The sequence below is a fragment of the Magnolia sinica genome, chromosome 11, assembly GCF_029962835.1.
Source record: "Magnolia sinica isolate HGM2019 chromosome 11, MsV1, whole genome shotgun sequence".
Classification (NCBI taxonomy): domain Eukaryota; kingdom Viridiplantae; phylum Streptophyta; class Magnoliopsida; order Magnoliales; family Magnoliaceae; genus Magnolia; species Magnolia sinica.
The window spans coordinates 45,658,643-45,677,341 of NC_080583.1; the positions used below are offsets into that span (position 1 = coordinate 45,658,643).

The 18,699-nt window shown below is 43.4% G+C and overlaps 1 pseudogene; it reads left to right on the forward strand.

Annotated features, from left to right (window-relative positions):
- The first annotated feature begins 2,520 nt into the window (after positions 1-2,520).
- LOC131219082 (ATP synthase subunit alpha, mitochondrial-like) lies at positions 2,521-6,351 on the forward strand (annotated as a pseudogene).
- Positions 6,352-18,699: the final 12,348 nt, after the last annotated feature.

Below are 18,699 nucleotides of genomic sequence, written 5' to 3' on the forward strand. Positions count from 1 at the left end.
GAAGATCGATTCACCTTACTTGATTCCCAATTGCAAGGGAGAGATGGTCGGGGATCACACTATTGAATTTAAGGCATTGCTATCGAACAATCAAGTGATTGCGCCTACCTATCGACTGATGCCAGCTCGACCAATTACGACAGTTGTAGTTGATACCGATACAGTTTCCGACAAACTAGAGTTATGGGGGGAGAGCAATGAACTTCCTACCTCAACTTCAATCAGTAAACTAAGTACTTCAACTATTGAAATTAACGACTTCAACTTCAATGGATAAACCTACTTCTCATACTAAATTCACTTCTTTATGAATCACTTTATTTTACTTTTCAAAAGTGGAATGCCAATCTCGATATCTTGAATAGGCTAAGCACTTGAATGAGAGCTTACTTTCACACTCCTAATGATTATTTATACAATAGAGATCGATTGGGAAGAGATATATTTCATAAAAGAACCATCTATTGAATAAGAAGAGTGGACAAATGACAGGGCAAGAAGAGACAGATCTATTTATAGAACTGTATTTGTGAATGGGAATTGCACCAATTGACTAGTTGACAGAGGACTAGAGTATGACATATGAAAGATAGAGTACAAGATCTTCCCGGGTAGGAGATTCTTTAAAGAAATGAATTCATGTGGACTCCTGGCGCAGCAAGCCCTTGCCACTCGCGTCTGTTGATAGGGGAGAACAAATGAAGTGTATAAGATGCAAATACTCTTTAGTTATAGTATTCCCTTATTAAGGAAAGCATTCGTCATACTGGAAGAGCTAGGTTAGCACATGACTTAGTTCCATTAGCCTGAAGTATTTATTAGACTATGAAAGTATGCCCCAATATAGTAGAAAACTCATAGAAGAAGCATGGCAGCACCATCCTCAGCTACATTTCTTTTTTCTTTTATTTCAAAATCAACATTTGTTTTTTTTTGTGTTAAACATTTCTAGTCTTTCAACAGCATTGGCTTTTGGAAGAAAAATTCGGTTAAAGACACATCTATGTATTTCATAATAAATATTTCTTCCTGACTTGACCGCTCGAGTTCTCTAGATTCTATGGCAGCTTGTCTTGGGTGAGGTCTGAGGTCAAGGTATTGCCTGGTTAGTGTACTAGGGCGAGGTGAATCCCAACCCCTTCGTTAGCTAGTTTAGCTTTCCCTCTTTTCAATCTATATCAAATCACCATAATTTTTAACTACCAATGCCTTTTAGCTTTCCTTTAGCTCCTACTTTTTCCCAGTCCACGCCCAATCAGAGTAGTTAGTGTGCCTGCTCCATCCTTCTTTGATGAAATGGATGCTTTAGGGGAAGGAGGGACTTCGCTAAAGATGGTCTGTCTGTGTGCGAGGAAGGTCTTAGTCCTTTCTCCTTCCATTACTTGGCTAGGTTCGCTTTGCAAGGAAGGGAAGGCATCCGTGCAGGTAGTTCAAGGCTGAGGTCAAGCTATGGGCACAAGGAGGTAAGGTATAGTAAGTTCCTTCTTTGTCTTTTGCTTATCATTGGATTGGAAGCCGCAAGCGATGCCTTCTTGCTTGTGTAGTTGGCCTTGCTTGCTTAGTGCAGAAGTGCGTAAAGTAGGCTCAGCTTTTTTGGTTTATAAAGATCTTGTAGTAGCCGAAGGTGTGAAACTGCTTTACCATAAGGAAAGGAATTATTATTGCTTAGCGCTTATGCTAAGGAAGTCCGCTTGTTAGATTAAATTGAATCTTATATAACCTATGGTAGCTTAAGAGACTTTCTTAATAGTATAAGTGGACCTCTCAAAGGTATAAGTATACATTAGTCTTGCTGGTTCGGTCTTTTTCTTTTATTGTTTATATGCCCATATTTCATACTTATAAATTCCAATTCATGGCTTTGTATGTACTAGTGACTATAGGTCCATTCAGATGCTGCTCTAAGAGAGCTTTATTTGGCCTTTGTATGACCGTCTTTCTCTTCCCTTCCTGTCTATCTCCTTCGTCAGGTAGTTCTACTTTTGGTGCCGGAGGAAGGATAGAAGGGTAGTTTCAGAGTTAGAGATGTCTGAGCTTGGAGGTTCCGCTTCTCTAATGATAAAAGAAAGCTGCCCAGACATTGCATCTTCCTTTGCTGGCTAGATGCGTAAGTGAAGGTTCATGCTTGGGCCCTTGACGAGTACTTTTTTTAGTTAGACCATAGGCACTAAAGGGCGGTAAGCCATGAAAGTTCTAGCTAAAGGGAAATATATGCCGTTCTTTTGCATTAAAGCAAGAGAAGTTTAGGTAGGAGTACGTCGCTTCTTTCTTTTTCATATCAGTTGTCCCAGTAAACGTAGGTATTGAAAATAGCTCGACCATAGGGAGAGGAAAAGCCATAATGTGCTAACGCTCCCTTCCGTTTTTCAACTGAGTTCTGCTATTAACTAATTATAGTCGCATAACAAGCGATGTAATAAATCACTGAGATCTTTTTCATTTTAAGTAAGTCATAGATAAAGCATTACGAAGGAGCGCTTTAGCGCACTACTTCGGTTGGCGCATTGCAGTAATGAAGAAAAGAATGAGATTGGTTCAGTCTTAAAAGTCTTTGGGTGAATTAATTTAGGTATCGAAGTTTTAGTTATTGCCATCCCTTGCTTGGCAGCAGTGGGCTTGGTAGTAGCATAGGTGGGCCCTCGGGCAGTTTTTTTAGGGCGTAGGGATCACTGTCTCACTGTGGTACCCGAAACCTTTCTATGCGCCCACATTGAATAGTTTTAAAGCGCTCTTTAGTGACTTTCATGTCTTCTGCTACTTTAGGAAGATTCAGACAGTCTTTTATGCCCTCTTTTAGGCGTCTAGACGCCTTCCCCCAATTCTAGGATGCGTAGTAGCTCTAGTAAGTCCGTAGCTGGATCTGGATCAGGATGCGGAGTTTGAGCTGCGGGGTGAGGGAGAGATGGCTATGTCTATCCCATCCCTTCTTTGGTTCAGTCTTTGGTAGTAGGTGCGATATTGAAGGAGTTCAGGGCTAAGGGCTGGAGCTTTATTCCCACTCCCAGTAGTCTGTAAAATGGTGAGATTATTAGATCATTAGTGAAAGAAGGACCAACGACGATCCTATCCTAAAGAAGAAGGAGGAGATTTGATGCCGAAAGACCACTTGTAAAGCACATAACGCTCTCCCCAACCACTTACACTTACAACAAACATAGGGGGGGCGTTTAGGGTATGATTCGGAAAGATTGATGGCTTTACCGCCCGGACCATCCCTACCATCCCTTTATGTCTACCTCGCTAGCCCTTTTGTGGGAGAAGGAGATCGTGTCCCTACCGCTCGAGGTGATGTGGTGGGTGGATCCGCCGTAAAGGCGATTGAAAGAGATATTGAACCTTTATCTATCTGCCCGATGCCTCTCCTTGGCTTAACAGCAGCAGATATTATATAGCCTTAACAGTCGAGAGCAGCCAGCCCTAGCTGTCTATTTTCCCAATGATACGAAAAGCAAGTCCGAATCATCCCATTAGATGGATTGCTTTCCCTCTATAGATCTGGCCAATAGCGGCTCCACCTGCCTTCGAAGGATCGAGTATACCCACCTCTATTTTCACCTATGTTAGAATATCTGGTGGGTCCGATCCTTCCTCGGAAACTGATAGAAGAAATTCTGTAGGGGAAGAAAAGCGTTCCATCACCTATCTCGCCTATTACGTAACCTGATCGTACTATCGATCGAGTGCGAATCCCTCTTGGTTCAGGAACTCCTCCCCCCCTATGGACTCTAAAGCCCTGCCCTGTTCTCGAAGGGATGAGGGAGCATCCGTTCTACTCCCAGCTCACCCCCTATTCTTCATTATTACCTTCCAAACAAGCAAGCGGGGCTTAGTAAAATTAGTGAAGGTTTGGTACCCTCGACTGACAAGGAGAGTAGATGAAATACACTCGACTAAGAAGGAGAGGTTTGGTACCCTCGACTTGCTTTAGTCATTAGGGCGAGTGGATTCCAAGACGCAACGCGTCAGGTTGCGAAGCCGGAGTGCGCTAGCGCGCCCTGTAGTTTGATTCGCTTCATCTGCTCCAAGGCAGAGCGACTGCCCTAAAAAGAAAATGGAAACAGTGATTAAGGTTTGATTTTTTCTTTCGTCGAGGTTTCTCGGTTTCATTGATTATGGTTTTTGATTTCTTAGTAAAGCGGATTTCTCCCTTAACTTTATCTATTTTTTAAGTTTGGAATTCTCTCCTAGAGCTGCAGAACTCACGACTCTTTTATAAAGAAGAATGACAAACTTTTACATGAATTTTCAAGTGGATGAGATTAGTCGAGTGGTCTCAGATGGAGATGGGATTGCATGTGTTTATGGATTGAACGAGATTCAAGCTAGAGAAATGGTGGAATTTGCCAGCGGTGTCAAAGGAATAGCGTTGAATCTTGAGAATGAGAATGTAGGGATTGTTGTCTTTGGTAGTGATACCGCCATTAAAGAAGGAGATCTTATCAAGTGCACTGGATCTATTGTGGATGTTCCTGCGGGAAAGGCCATGTTAGGCCATGTGGTCGATGCATTGGGAGTACCTATTAATGGAAGAGGGGCTCTAAGCGATCACAAATGAAGACGTGTCAAAGTGAAAGCCCCAAGGATTATTGAATGTAAATCTGTGCACGAACCTTTGCAAACAGGGTTAAAAGCTATGGATAGCCTGGTTCCTATAGGTCGTGGTCAACAGAACTTATAATCAGGGACCTACAAACTGGAAAAACAGCTATCACTATCGATACCATATTGAACCAAAAGCAAATGAACTCAAGGGTCACCTCTGAGAGTGAGACATTGTATTGCGTCTATGTAGTGATTGGACAGAAACGCTCGACTGTGGCACAATTAGTTCAAATTCTTCCAGAAGTGAATGCTTTGGAATATTCCATTCTTATAGTAGCCACTACTTCGGATCCTGCTTCTCTGCAATTTCTGACCCCATATTTTGGGTGTGCCATGGGGGAATATTTCCGCGATAATGGAAGGCACGCATTAATAATCAATGATGATCTTAGTAAACAGGCGGTGGCATATCGACAAATGTCATTATTGTTACGCCAACCACCAGGTTGTGAGGCATTCCCAGGGGATGTTTTCTATTTACATTCCCATCCCTTAGAAAGAGCTGCTAAACGATTGGATCAAATAGGTGTAGGTAACTCGACCACGTTACCCGCCATTGAAACACAAGCTGGAGACGTATCGGCTATATCCCCACTAATGTGATCCCCATTACAGATGGACAAATTTGTTCGTAAATAGAGCTCTTTTAACATGGAATTAGACATGCTATTAATGTTGGCTCATCTGTCAGTCGTGTCGGGTCTGCCGCTCAGTTGAGAGCTATGAAACAAGTCCGCGGTAGTTCAAAACTGGAATTGGCACAATATCATGAAGTGGCCACCCTTGCTCAATTTGGGTCAGACCTTGATACTGTGACTCAAGCATTACCAAATAGAGGTGCAAGGCTTACAGAAGTGCCCAAACAACCACAATATGAACCACTTCCAATTGAAAAACAAATTCTAGTGATTTATGCAGCTGTCAAGGGATTCTATGATCGAATGCCACTAAACAGAATTTCTTAATATGAGAGAGCCATTCCAAGTAATATAGATCCCAAATTACTACAATCCCTTTTAGAAAAAGGTGGGTTAACTAACGAAAGAAAGATGGAACCAAATGCTTCTTTAAAAGAAAGTGCTTTGCAGTACACATGATTATGATGCACGAAATGACCTTATCGATGATGCTATAACCTGAAAGAGAGACGTTGCATCACATTGAGAATATAAAGTGCTTCCTCATTCTTCTTTTAATTTTTGTATAATTAATAATAAGCATTTTCTTTTTATGGTTTTGATTTCCAAAATGTTGGCGGGAGGTTTTTAAAGTTATTATGGCAATTATGGTGGTTTATCAAGTTCGTGGAGTTCAAAAGCCATATGGACCCGTTGGGGCTTGGCAGCGATGCCCCACAGGCTCCAACTCTAGGACAAGCCCTCCCTGCCTTTCTTGACCCTGACGACGACCGGGAAAAAAAAAAAGACCCAGAAAACCCATTTGGGGGTGCTTCGTCAGACTTCTGAGAAGATATTGCGCCGAATTTTGTGGTGGTCACAGAAAGTGTGGGTGATCTTGCTCTGCCTACAACCCAAACCTAGAGGAAGCAGCCCATGAACTCGCAAGAGATGAATTCTTTTACAATTCGCTGGAGGTAAATGTCCCAGTCCTGAAAGACTTTCTAAATTTCCTCCACGACCAAAATTGTAATAAGTCATGGGAAGGCCTTGAGCACATGCATGAGCACTTTTTATATGACGACGTACAATTTTCTAATAATAATAATCAAGACTAATTTGGTTGTGTTGTGTCGACTTGATTTAATATCCGTCGCATAGAATTTCATCCATTTTTTATATAAAGAATGATGACTTCTGCTTTTGTGGTATGACGCGTCGTTCCATTAGAATTCTTTATAAAATGAAAAAATGGCTTGTTCACCAGTATAAAAGATGAGGAAGAACTAAAACATACCCTCCATCTTCACATCCTTTCTTTTCATCGAAATCCATATCAATCTCATATCTTCTTCTTACTGATTTCCATTTTCTTTCTCAACGAAGTGGATAAGACCGTCATCATCTACAGATACAACGCCATTGAGATCGGGAATGGAAATAGGAGAACCCCCTAGAACTACATAAATCCACTTTGCTGAGAGGCTTAGCTCTCCTAAGATATCCTCGATGAGTTCTGCAGGAACAACATTTGCTTTTGTTGGAATAGCTAGAAATGCTTCATTTAAAATGTTAACGTAGCTGTACAGAAAATGATACACAATAACTTGATCAAAGTCATCCAGATAAAAATTAAAAAACACTAATGTAAGAAGGCCCACAGGTGGTATACCTAAATCCATTGACCAATCTTTTTGGTCTTCATCCAAAATGGAAAGACTCAAAAAAGAAAGAATCAAATTATAAATAAAAGGATTTGGAACCAAGGTCATAATTTCGCCAGAAGACAGGTACGACTTATAGTTTGTAAACTCGGAATCAAATTAACTTATAACAACATTTTTGACAGAACCCATATTTCGGATTTCTTGGAAGAAAGATGGTTTTCCTCTCTTTGCAAAAAGCAAAACTATTGTCCAAAAAGAGAGAGGAAGATTCAAAAGTCATACTGAGAACATGAGAGGGAGCAATAAAAATTAGATCATCCTTAGAAGAAGGAATGCAAACAAAAGCAAGTGTGGGAATATCAGGAATAACAAAGACCTGTAAGAACTTCTCATTGCCAGTTTCTTTAGGAAGAGCCATGAGTCTCAAGGGCGACAATACATAAGAGCCAGATCGCACTGGCCTTGTGATTTAATTGACTTCTGCATCTGACAAATTCTTATATTCAACCCAGAAAGCCTTAAATATAGTATCTATCTCTAAAACAAGGCGCTCTAAAGAATAAATAGATGAAAAAGAATGACGATGAGAAAAGGAAAAGGTATATTACATTTCTAAACCCTATCTTTATCTTTCAGCAACTGAATGGGAAGTTATTTAGGACAGGATCGGATGCGCTCGCCCAACGAGAAAGAAAGGCCCTGAGAAAGAAAGAAGAGGAAGAAGACTTCGTATTTGGTCACTATCAGGGGCACACCACTTCCCGCAGCTTAAATAAACCTTGATCCCGAGAACCGCCAATTAGATGGGCAGGCCTACTAGTAGCAGCCGGAACATAGCCCATTACATTAGAGAGCCGGTTGCCCCTTTACCAAGCAAGCTATTAAGCCAACTAACAACGCCGCACCGTAGCACCTCCCATATTTAGTCATTCCTGAACTGCTTCTTCTGTATCGGGGATCGTCGTTGGAGTTAATGTATTCTCCGCTCCCGCATCATCTAATATGCGTGACCATAGGTGCGTGAGGTTCAGCACCGGTCAGCCTCTCGGTTACCTCTCTTCTTGGCCTCTCTTTGCGCTTTCTCACCACTTTGTGGTTTGGTTATGCGCAGAGAAAGTATATCCTGGCGTAGACGTTTATGAACTATTGCAGAGGACAAATCGAAACTATAAAGCTTACGTATCTTTTCGAGTCGTGCAAGCGGCGCTGTCTGATTATACGTACCGTCATTCTTTATGGTACGTAGAATAGACATTGACCAATCATGTACGGGTCGAAGCAACGCTTGTTTAAGAGCACCGGGGATTGCAAAGACGCGGACTTTTCCTGCGCCCTCTTCTTTAAATGCAAGCCTTCCCGGGGCAAACATCGTCAGTAAATCCTCTCCATTGTCTATCCCAGCTCTCGAGGCAACTCACTGCAATACTCAAGTGAGAAGGATAACAACCGTCGAGAGATAGGATACTTATTTCACAAACTTCGAACTAAGATCCCAGACAAATGAGTCCATGGACTTAGAGAAGTTTATGTCATCAGGGTCATCCCTTCCTCTCTGAGGGAGGACCACCCGTGGAGGGGCGAAATACTGGAACAGAGGGTCGATGTAACCATCTGCCCACATCAGATTCTCACATTGAAAAGGCCAGAGGAACCTAAGTGTTCTCAGTGATTTATCCTTTACTGGAATCAGGACCAGCTACTTCCAAAGTTCGATTAAGAAAATCTCCCAAATCAAACGATGAAAGGGTGTTAACTCTCGAGCTTTGGCAATAAGCCTATTCCCAAAAGTTGAAACCGAGGATGCTGACCGCTGAGGGAGAAGCCTTAGGCCACATTCCATAGGAGTGCGAAAGCACCATGGAATGTACCTATCAGCGAGAGAGATGACAATCTCACCAAATGAGAAACAAATCTCATTTAGAGGAGTTGAAGGACCGCTGACAATACTCTCAAAATAAAAAAGAGTCTTCTTTCCTATGAGAACTCATTTTGAGATTGAGAAGATTGACAGATAAAACTATAAATATTTTCTAATTATGCAGGACAAATCCACTAACATGGAGCGCATTAGAAAGTCTCTAGATGATCATGGAAACCCAGAGGAATATGACATTGAGGATTTAGATGAAAAATCTCTGTTGTTGGATTGGATAGCCTATCAACTAGCCTTTCAGAGGGCCATAAAAATGAAGCAACTTTCTTTTTACAGTAAAAAACTCTGGTTTTGAACTTTTTGGCAAAAGTACTAAGAGTCTACTTCGCGAGCTCGCGGAGAAATGACTTTACAGGGACACATGATCACTACGATCTTTGGGTCTTCAATGAATTTCATGAGCCCCGTACGGAGAGTGGAGTGGTTGCAACAACGAAGGCAGGAACGACTTTTATGAACACCATACTCAAAATACTTGATGGACAAGAGTGTAGACTTGATTCAAAGTATGTAAGGGTTTTAACAAAAAAAAAGAAATGTACCTATCATAATGATCGTAAATAAAATACTATGATGCATTCTCAAGAAGGGACCCTTTAAAGAGCACTTTATGATATTGAGATTCTTTTCAAATAAAGCAAACTTGAAGGAAGAGCGTATTATTGCTACTTTGTGGGGATGCATCAAAAGGAGAATGAAACAAAGTTAGTATCGCAGACAAAAAAGAAGAACTCACATGTGAATATCAACTACAACTCAGCAAATTGTGTGTTAATACCTCAAGAAAACGAGGGAATATATAGCGCCAGTGTTATCGATAAAGACTTTCCCTTCGATGCTTGTTATAAAATGAGGAAAGACGAGCTCGGGGTAGATGGGTTATGCATAACACATCTAGGGCAAATCGGAGTACTCCAGTCCGTACTAATCGCACCAAAACTAGATGATAAGATCAAAAATGATGAGATGTGCAGAAGCATACCCGCACTAGTTTTGGAAATTTATCAAAATAACGAAGCCTACAGCTTCGCAGCGGACACGGGGAAAGAGAAGCAATTCTCTTTGTGGGACTTCGCCATCATTCCGCTGAGGAAGGCCGCACCCAACATTAAAAAGAAGCGTGTCAACTCACACTATAATCATCAGAATTCTTTTGAGAAGCACAATGAGGAAAAGGAGGCTGTCTTATGCATGGAGCCGCATGATGGAAGACAACCCACTTGGTACCTGCCCCTTTTTAAGGGGGAGTTCGGTCCTCTTACTGTATGGAGGAGTAAGGCGAAGGGATGTGAGGATTATGCAGCTTGGCCAATGAGGTTAGAAATAATAAAAGGCTATCATTTCCACGCAAGCATACCAGTCTTGCCAAGAGTCTTCCAAAAGAAAACAAAAGGTGACACTGAAAGAAAACTTAGGAAAGAAGGAAATTTCGGGATAGCATGGTTCCAAAAAAAGCAAGGGAAGAAGGGGGAGATCCAGAAGTGGGTTAGGGACGCCCGGGAGGAGCCGGAGCTGTATCAAACCCTCCAGTTAAAAGTGGGGGGCGAACACGCGAAAGAGGGCGATGAGGAATACAGAATCGGGTGGACTTGGAGATACTACCGTTAAATGGAGGGCAGCTCCTGCAGAAAAGGCTATGCCCCGAACATGCCGGAAAAGGTGGGGAATCTTCCATGACTAAATGGCTTGCCCTATTCTGACTTAAAAGTAGGAAAGAGGAGTAGTACAATCGCTAGTAGCATCGGATAAGGAGCGGGATGGGCGGAGAATAGGTTGTTATTACCCAAAAAACTCCCACTCCTAAAACTAACAAAACAACTGATTCTCCGAACCCCCACTAGTACAATGTAAAATTTCAAGATTATGGATCCGTGTCCCTTTAAGGGAATGGGGATGCCCAGGTGCCCATTCTTTGAGAAGGCAAAAGCGGATTTCTTTCAACAGTTTTTTTACGATGGGATAGATTTCCAAATAGATTTAAGTCAGCTGCCGAGTAAAGCGGAGAGCACTAGAGTACCACAGCCACAGATAGAGGAAACCCAAAGACTACTAATGCGCTTTGATCCTCTACACGTTTATAATCAGACTACGGGGGAGACGAGTTCAAGTTCCAGGGTTATTCAGTCCAGTAATATGCAAGGTAGGATTACGCATTCCAATGCTATGCCAGCTGCAATCGTGCTGGCAATCACAATACTAGCCTTTCAGTTAATGGAAAAATCAGCGGGATAATACAGATTTCCAGCTAAAAATTCTCCGAACCTCGTCGAAAGCGCAACATAATTGGAAAGAAACGAGAACAGAAAACGAAAAGAAAAGGAACAAAACCAGCCCGAAAATGCCTGCAAAAAGAAGTTGGGATTGCCCTGATTCTCCGATTCCTTTTGTTTCTTTTCTTCTCCACCACCGTCTCACAAAAAGTGGGAACGCGTGATAGAACTTCTTTCCAACGACGAGTTGGATATCCAGACCATGTTCAATATCTTTGAAAGCTTGCATGAGCAAAGGGAGAATAGCCCATATTTCAAGCAAGCTCTGCACTGGATGCAGGAAAGAATTTCTTCCGGGGTGAAGGAAATGAGGGAAGATAGAATGATCGGATTCTTTATATTGATTGTCTTCTGTGTTATGCAGTGCTGATCTCATCCGTTTTCCAGCTAAAATCAAAAGATAGTAGTCTTGCGTCGCCTTGCATTGCCTGACTTTTGTGCCTTTATAAAGTCAGGTAAGGCCATGTAAGGGACGCAAGGCGAGGCCCTGTTTCAGCAATGGAACAGGGGGAAGAGAGAGGGCGGTGCGGTGGGCTCTTCCAACGTAAACCCCCTTTTCCTAAGACGAAGTTTTGTTGTTCCTAATCTTTTTGACTGTGTTAGAAAAGTACAGTTTTTCGATCGTTGGATCTATGGGAAGGTTCTTCTTTCTTCGTCGGGAACAAGCCTGAACTCATAGTCCTTCACGCCTAAAGAGAAAGAACTTGGATTGGACGCTCCCCCAGCTTACCTGGTACTAAGCCCTTCGCCGTCCCGTAGTCCTTTGATTGGACGCTCTGTTCCCGGACAAAACGCCTAACCTTTCCTTTCAGTGACTCAGCGATAGCGCCGGGGGCCCGCCCGGGCTTATTATTTCGGAATCATACGGCCGAAAAGCTCACTTTGGCAAGAAGTCAGTCGCTGCTCTTTGCTGTCGAGGCCTAATCTCTCGATCCATGTCTTTCTCTTTCCGGTCGCTATCAAATCCACTTCGACGTGAACGTACGCCCTTACTCTCTCTCTATAAAAGTGGCCCCTTTCCCCTTTCTCTAATAATAAGGTAAGCTTGTTGGGGTAGAGTAGCAAGGAGAAGGGCTCGGAAAGGGATGAAGGGCTTGTGGAACAGGAGAAGGGCTGGGGCCGAGGTCGTGCTTTACGATATCCCAGCAGGCATGAAAGAAGTGCCACTCAAGCCCTTCTTTGAAAGTCAGCCTTTATGAAAATGAATGAAGGAAGCCTAAAAGCAAATTAGCTTTCCCCTCGCGCTTTTCCAATATGGTCTGGAGTTTTGGTACCATATTTTTGGTACCTCACTCCACTATAAGGGCTAGCTGGCTCTCTTTATGGTCTGCCTTGACGGTTCCCTCTCAAATTTGCCGTAATCTATATATCATTCGTATAGGAGCCCTGCGGGTGCCCCGTTCAGGTGCCGCCGGGATGGTCGCCCCAGGCCCTCATCTGCATGTACCCCATAACGCACCCTTCCTGGTATGGTCACAAAAAGGGTTCCAAACCTAGGTGCACCCCGACCAAATCAAAATGATATGAAGAAGGCAATCTTTCAGGTCGCAGCTTACTGACTAATGAAAGTGTGCGCCTTAAGCCTGAATACTAAGGGCAAGTTCAGCCTTGACTTGCTAGTGCGGCAGATTCATTTTTTTCGGTACAACTTCTTGCGCTAGGATTTCTCCAACTATAAAGGTTACCCAGATCCAGTAGCCCCTATCTTATGGTGACTACTGTGAGTCCAATTTGATGCATACTCTTCACGGAAGTTGAGGCTATCTATTCTTCTATCTTTATGGATAGCCTCCTTGCGCCCTATTCCCAAGGGCTAGCGCGCCTTAGCCAGGCTTTCGACAGTGATTAAGGGTCCTTGTTGGTCTTTGTTGGGCGCTGGAATACCCGACAGCGGGCTCCTTCCAGTTTGGCATTGTTCTATCTCTCATGCCAACGGCATCATGTGTGCCTCGATTCTTGCTCAGGTGCATTCCCCCTACCCTAGTAACCAAAGGGAATCGACGTGACCCAGGTGTATGGCTACTATGTTGAGCATCGCTCCCCTATTGCCTTTACCCCGGCACCGTTGGTTGGTACTCCCCCCAAACAAACATCTGCATGTTATTGAGTGAAAGGGGTGACCCAAATCCATGTGATGGGGAGCATGTTGGTTGCGAATCACTGTTGACTTGCATGTGTTAAGCAAATTGTATCCACACAGTGATTCATGGGGCTCTCATGTTCGCCCCCCTCGGCAGGCCTGCTATGCTGCCGAGCCGCTTTTCCTTTCGATAGAGAAGGCTACTCTCTATCCCGAGTTGCAGGCTTTCTTCCTTCTATCTTTCCTGTTCCTCTGGCTTCTCTTTTCTGAAAGGGTCAAAGGACCTTTCTGTAACGACGACTGAAGGTGCCGTCGAAAGTCCTGTTGTCTAATCAAGATGAATACCAGGCTTTCTTTGAAAAAGGAAAATCTGTTAGGTTCTTCGTGGCTGCAGCCCTGAGGCTGGTATACTAAAGGTTAACTCTTTCGAACTTAAACACCACGATCTCCTAACGTCTGCCAATACAACTAAAAATCTATTCCCATTCAGCAAACTGCCCTATCCCAGCTCTATGCCGCAAGCCATCTCGAAAGCGTTCTCGCTTATCAGTCCAAGAGCAATGAAAGAAACCAATAACACCGCTAGCGTTGTCGCTCGGGCCTGACTTTTGTTCAACTCAAGGGGATCGAAAGTGCCTCCTTCGAGATTTTTGATTTCCTTGGCTACTGTTTTGTGGATGTTATTGTCGCATACACAGGCATCGCCCATGTTCTGATTGGAGCAAAGCCTTTCGACAACTGTTTCTCGGACGGCATTCACCCATTGAGGCTTTAGGCTGTCAAGGGGTGTTAAGTTTATTACATCCGGCAGATATATCCACCATACCGTAAAGCCAATTAGCAGACATAGAACAAAGAGGAAGGAATGCCATTTCAGGTGCTTCACGAGATCATCAAAAGACTCCGTCGCATCATAAAAGACCTCTTTCCCTACGTGCTCCTTGATCCGGGAGCTCTCTCTTGTAGCATTCAATAAGCCAACTTCCTTTTCTGGGGATATCCTTGCCAATGAGGCCTTCCTGCTCCTGTTTTCACCCAAAAGGACAGAATCAACATTTCCTGTTAGTTGGAGAGCCGCCAGTTTATGCCAAATAGCCGGGTTCAAGAAAGACCCTCCACCTGTTTTTGAAAGAAATGAATCAGATCTCCTTAGGGGAGAATTGCCTTTAGGTAGCTGGGAATCAAGCTGCTCGAACCTAAGTACTTTATGCATGGGTACCCTATTGAGTGCGTTCCTTGCTAGGCTGAACCTTTGCAATGTAGTACTTCTTCTAGATGAAGAAGGAAATTGCACAATCCTGGTATTAGTTCCACTGAGTCTCGTTTCGTCGTTCTTATCCATCCCAGCTGATTTAGCCAAGAGGAAGTTTCTTTTGAATAACGGGATCATGTTCAAGTCATTCTTTCGTTTTCTTCTTTATCAGAGAGGGGCCCCTTAGGGAGCGGGGCTTCTTTATTGAAGGGGAGGAGGGGAAGACTATAAGACGAGAATTCTATCTTCAACTCGTCTTCTCTTTCCTGTCTTTAACTGTTACAACCGATTCTCCGACAATAATGTTCTTCAGTCTTCCTTTTTATACTTTTCTCTCTCCCCCCTCTTATCCAATTTCTTTCGTTCCACTCCTCCTGCCCCACTACTGTTGTGACAAATACTATATAGTCTAACCCCAACTTCTTTATTTAGGCATTTTCGGGATAGCCTGATCTATTCTTTATCGTTCTCTGTCTTACGCTTCGGTTGTCTCCACCGAGGGTCAATAACACAATTCCCAACATTAACGCTATGGGTAAAGTCCTCAGATGCAGCAGTCTTTGACTTGAACTCGACGCCTCACCTTGTATAAAATTCTGAACATTCAAAGGATAAAAGCCCCCAGCCCTTCTGCGGTCGTCTACTGTTATGAATGCTGCAACTTTCTTCCCGATATCCGCGTCTCCTGTCTGAATATCCATCGTCGGCGGGATTTGTACTACTGTTGCCTCAATCTAATTAGTAAATCTACTCAAATCCATTCCCTCGAAAAAGCTTCGTAAGAACTCTGCTTTGATTTTTCAAAGAATGGACACCTTGCCAAGCTAATTCCCTTAAAGGGGCATAAGTCTTCAAAGATTGCATTTGCAATTGTTGTCTTTTGATGAAATATGATCCCTAGATTTGTGTGTGCATAATGCAACCCCACCGGATCTATAGCCCAAAATAATACAATATTAAAACATATAATCCTCAAAAAGACCACTAAAAATTTGATATCCTTTGTGTATTAATATCTTAAAGCTTCAACTAGAGTCAAGTTTTTTATTTTCGATCTGTTATTCTGCACCTCGCTCAGGCATTTTGCTCCTCGCTTCGGTGACTTTTTAATCCATCCCCTCATGTTTTTTGAACTAACTCCGGCTCCGATGGGCTTCCACTTATTCTATAATACCCTTTCCATCATCTCGATAGGCCATCTCACTAAGAACGCACTAGGATTGTGAGCTTTCGTCGCATTCAATTCTTCTCGTATAGATTTTTTTAACATAAGCTGCTTTGCTGACACTCTAAAGAATATTGAAAAAATGCTTTTCAAGATTTGCTATTTAATTCTGTTGTTGGTCCTGCTCGGTGGTGGTGGTTACGCGCTTCATTGATTCAGGTTTCCCACGTTGGTTCTTCTCTAATTGTTCTTCCTCGTCTCGCTTAAGGCCGATACTAAATCCCCACCATTCATTTAGGGAGACTCGCTTCACCGCGAGGACTTTCACATTCTATTCTACGATGATTCCCTACAGGGTTTTCCAGGAACATCAAAGCCTGCAGTCAAGCGAATGGCTTCCCCGGTATGGAAGCCCGATCGCCTTCGCCCTGTTAGCTCTGGCGCTCATCACTCTCTTTTCGGCCGGTGTGACTCTACCCCCCCCCAAAATGGAGGGCACCGTTTGGGGGGGGCAGGGGGGGCATGTAAGCAGGGCATAGCCGCTCCGGCGCGTCGAGGAGCCTTGTGCTAAGCAATACGCCATAGGTCCTCTATCATAGAACCCCGAGCGTCAGTAGAGGAGCAGTAGTTGTAGCGAGGCTTCGCCGATTGAGAACACAGCCCCCCCGGCGCGTCGAGGGGGAGGGGAATAGAATCAGGGCCTCCCTCAATTCACAGCCTGCCCTTTTGTAGCGGCCACAGGTGAGCGGCGCATAGCACTCGGCCGTCACAATTGGTCTACTACTAATAAATCGCTCCACTTCTCATTCATAGCTTCATATCGTATCTTCGCCACCGACGCCTCTACTGCAATCTATCGGAAGATCGGGTGTTCATGCCATTATATAAAGCTTTCGTAAAAAGAAGAAACAGCACCCGATTCTCCGATTTGTTGATCGGTTGTTTTTCTGATTGACGAAAGGAAGGCACCTTAAGGGCTATCACCCGATTCTCCGCTTTTTTTGAGTGCAATAACCCCCAACTTTTTCAGGCGCCCGATGTTCATTTTGTGAATCCTTCCTTCTTATCCTGTGCTTTCGACTAACTTCAAAGTGAGTACCATGATTCCCAGTACGATAGCTGCTGGCATAGTCGCTGTATGAATCATCCTAGCACTGGCTTCCTCTGTATTTTGACTCTGAACCTGTAAAGGATCAAATCCTAATCTTTCTTGCGGCTCCTCTGCCCGTGCAATTGTATGGATCCAATCATAAAGTTTACTGAACTCAATTCCCTCATAGAAGAACCGCTGAAAGAAAATCGCTCTTTCCTTATCCCAGAATGGGCATCTGGGTATTCCTATCTCCTTAAAGGGGCATCCTTCTTGGGTGCACTGTAATCCAACGGGTTCAATAGACCAAAACATTACAAGATTGAACCATATGATAGCGGAAAAAACCACTAGAACTCTAATGTCCCAAAAGTACGAAGACCTTAGAGCTTCTTCGATAGTCAAGCTCTTAATGGGCTTGTAAGCTTCCTGTAGAACATCAGTCAGCCCATTTTTCTTTCGTTCCGGTGCTATTCGAATCTTTCTTTGAACCCCTACTGTCCTATAAACTTGAGAGAATAGCGCATACCATTTTTTCATATTGACAATTCCTTTGTCGTGTTCCGATATTGAATCACTCCGGATCAATAGACTTTTGTTGTTGTTGGCGACTTGTTAATCGCAGCAAAACATGGGATTCATCCTCTATTCTACGATGTCTCAACTCTAAGTTGGTAAAGTGATCTAAGAGAAGCCGACGTGAAGGGCGATCCAATGTAGGCAAAGCCCGAGCACAGAATTCCTTACAGCCTTTTCTGCTTGTAAGGCCCCGCTGATTGAGGGGATAGCCCCCGGGCGACTGAGGGGTGTCTGCCTACCATCTCATTCTTTTGGTATTTACTAGGAGGGAGCGAATGCAGTCATGGCTCAACCCCCGTAGTCATAAAAGTGAAGGGGGTGGAGCATGAGACATAGTGAGTGAGCTCCCTAATGTTTTGAGCTCGTTCACTTTCTTCCCTTGTCTTAACATCAAGCGCGGTTAGCTCATTTTATTGAATATGATTTGCGCTTCCTTTTCAAGCTACTCCATCTCCTCTCCCTCCTTCCTTCTTCCTTTTCCTCGGTGCAGCGTTCATTCGTTGATTGCACTGGTTCGACCCTTACTAGTTTTTGCTCTCCCAGTCCAGGCAACCTAGTCTTCCATTGGTGCATTGGCTTCCAGCCTTTGTTTCTTACCATTTGTCCTCTTCTTTTGGTCAACTCACTCACTTTCTCTTTCTTTTTTTCTCTTCTTTTTTTGTTAGTTTTTGACTAGCCCTTCCCTAGCAAATGTCTTTCATTACCGACCATCATACGACGGTTAGAAGATAAGTTGCAATTGACCCTTCGCCAAACTAAAGGAATGGACAGACAAGGGACAGACTAAGCTAGACTACCAGGAATGGGGACTAAGCAAACATATTTAAAAGAGGGAACATGCCAACTTTCCTCATTCACTTTTGCTACCATTCCTATCCTATTGTATGTTTATTTCCCTATAGAGCCTAAAAGATTGATTCACCTTACCCAATTCCCAATTGCAAGGGAGAGATGGTCAGCTGAATCCAAGCAGCAGGAGGAGTAGAGCATGCTTTGGATCCTGTCATGGCTGTGAGAAGGATCCTCATCTTCATTGTCTCCCCATCCAGTAGGAATGATGGGAGTTTGAGAGTCGTCTGGGTATTCAAATGGTCGGAGTTTATATGCCTTTCTTCCTCGCACATACATTTGGAGAGAATCTCCCGAAGGCTTTAGGTGTGGAGAGTACCAGGCTGAGGAGGGAACTTTGACCATCTTCATGACATTTTCGCTGACTGGGTTGTACTAAATATTGATGGGGCTGAATGACCCGAATCATAAATCAGTGTGAATTTCCCGGTTGTCTTTAATTGATGAGGAAAAACTAAATACCTTTTACTTAGACATCCCGATATCACATCTTCTTGAATTTTAAGCTCTTTTATCCTTCTTCAAAATGGAAGCCCCAGGAGGACATCGTACTGCATATCTAAAAATATCATGAAGTGGAACTTCTCTCGAATCT